This window comes from Choloepus didactylus, chromosome 10, assembly GCF_015220235.1.
Source record: "Choloepus didactylus isolate mChoDid1 chromosome 10, mChoDid1.pri, whole genome shotgun sequence".
NCBI lineage: Eukaryota > Metazoa > Chordata > Mammalia > Pilosa > Megalonychidae > Choloepus > Choloepus didactylus.
Window position 1 is genome coordinate 88,754,614 of NC_051316.1, and position 2,646 is coordinate 88,757,259.

Genomic DNA, 2,646 nt, shown 5'->3' on the forward strand with positions numbered 1-2,646 from the left:
CCTGTTATTTTCCACTTATATAGCCTCCCTCGTAGGTGTGAAGCGCTATTTCATTGTGATTTGCTCTGTACTTCCTTAATTACCAGAGATGTTAAACACTTTTTCATGTGCTTGCTGGCCATTTGTATATCTTCCCTGGAGAAATGTCTAGTCAAGTCTTTTGCCCATTTTTAAACTGGGTTGTCTTTTTGTTGTTCAGTTGTAAGGGTTTCTTTATATATCCTGGATATTAAACCCTTATCAGATATGATTTACAAATAATTTCTTCTGTTCTGTTGATTTGCTTTTTTTAAAAAATTTACTTTCTTGATGATATGATGTGTACAAAAATTTTTAGTTTTATTAAGTCCAATTTATCGGTTTTTTCTTTGGTAGCTCATGCTTTTAGTATCAAATATAAGAATCCTTTGCCAAATCTGAGGTAATAAAGACTTACCTCTATGTTTTCTTCTAAGAGTTTTATAGTTTTAGCACTTATATATAGGTGTTTTGATCCATTTTGAGTTCATTTTTGTATATGGAGTTAGGTAGATGTCCAACTTCATTCTATTGTTTGTGGTTATCCAGTTATCCCAGCACTGCTTATTAGAGATTATTCTTTACCCCCTTGAATGGTCTTTGCATCCTTGTCAAAAATCATTTTGCCATAAATGTTTGGACTTACTCCTGGATTCTCTTATTCTACTAGTCCATACGTCTATCCTTATGCTAGTACCACAGCGTTTTGATTACTGCAGCTTTGTAGTAAGTTTTGAAGTCAGGAAGTATAATCATCCAATTTTGTCTTTATTTTTCAATTTTTTTTTTTTTAACATAGAACAAACCTTTATTACATGAGCTAGGATGGGAGGGAGGAATTATTTGCCTTTCTGGGCCTTGATTTTCGTCAGATAAAACTCCAGCTCCTTGCCTTCTAGCACATAGCCGTCTGCTCAGCCACACCGGCCTAGCTTCAAAGCAATGCACGCAAGAAGCTTGCCCTGCTGGAACTGCTCCTCAAGAAGACTGCTGATCTTGGCATTCTTTTTCCTTTCATGATATTTCTTCTGAATTTTCTTTGATCATTTTTTGTTTAAAATTTCTTCCTCCTCAGGAGGCACCTTGGCCCCCTTCTTGGGGCCCAGGGGCAGAGCATAGTGGGACTTGTACCACTGCCGGTACGGTGTGCTGTCAATGAGCACAATACAGTTCTTCACCAGGGTCTTGGTGCGGACCAGCTCGTTACTGGATGCATTATAGACAACACCAATGGTCCTTGTTTTGCGAACACAACACTCAGAACCCCAGGAGAAGTTCCCCACATCCAGCCTCAGGGCATAGTACTTCTTGTTGCCTCCTCACACCCGAACTGTGTATATGCGACAGGGGCCAACCTTTGTGTTGGCAGCCGGGTGTCCTAGCTCATACTTCCGCTTCTTGTGATAGGGTTTTCTCTTGCCCCCAGTCTTGTGGCACTTGTGCTAGTTGTCCCGGGAGATTCCCATCGCAAGGTGCTGGCTGGAAAGAGCTTTCAATATTATTTTGACAATTTGGGGCCCTTTGACATTCCATATGAATATGAAGTTCAGCTTTTCTATTTCTGCAAAAAAGGCCACAGGAATTTTGATAGAGATTGTACTGAATCTATAGATTTCTTTGTAGAGTATTGCCATCTTAACAATTTTGTCTTCCAATCCATGAACATGGGATGTCTTTCCATTTAATTAGATCTTTAAATTCTTTCAACAATGTTCTATAGTTTTCAGTGTACAAGTCTTGCATCTCCTTGGTTAAATTTATGTGCAAGTATTTTATTCTTTTTGTGCTATTGTAAATGAAATTGTTTTCTTAATTTCATTTTTAGATTTTTCATTGCTGGTGTATAGAAATACAACTGATATTTTGTATGTTGTTTTGTATCCTGCAACTTTGTTGAATTTGATTATTATAGGTTTGAATACTGATTACAATAGTTTTCTTTGGTATGGATTCTTTGTTATTTTTGATATATAAGTTTATTTCATCTGGGAATAGAGATAGTTTTACTTCTTCCTTTCCAGTTGGATGACTTTTTCCCCCTTACCTAACTGATCCAAACTGCCAGAACAACGTTGAATAGCAGTGGTGAAAGTGGTCATTGTTGTCTTACCCCTGAAATTAGGGGAAAGCTTTCAGTCTTTGCAGTATGATGTTACCTGTAGGTTTTTGGTAAATGGCCTTTATCATGTTAAGGAAGTTCCTTTTATTCCTAGTTTATTGAATCTTTTCATCATGAAATGGTGCTGAGTTTTATTAAACGCTTTTCCTGCATTTATTGAAATGATCATGTGTTTATTTCCCCTCATTCTATTAATGATGTATTACATTGATTGAGTTTCTTACATTGAACCACCCTTGCATTCCTGGGATGAATTCCATTTGGTTGCATGCATAATCCTTTTAATGTGCTGTTGGATTCAGTTTACTATTATTTCATTGAGGATTTTAGCATCTGTACTCATAAGGGATACTGGTCTGTAGTTTTCTTGTATCTTTGTCTGGCTTTGATGTCAAGGTAATACTGGCCTCATAGGATGTGTTAGGAAGTGTTCCTTTCTCTTCTTCGGAAGAGTTTGAGCAGGATTGGTGTTAATAATTCTTTAAATATTTCATAGATTTCACCAGTGA

At 37.0% G+C, this 2,646-nt stretch overlaps 1 pseudogene; it reads right to left on the reverse strand.

Annotated features, from left to right (window-relative positions):
- Positions 1-803: 803 nt before the first annotated feature.
- Positions 804-1,484, reverse strand: LOC119505525 (annotated as a pseudogene).
- Positions 1,485-2,646: the final 1,162 nt, after the last annotated feature.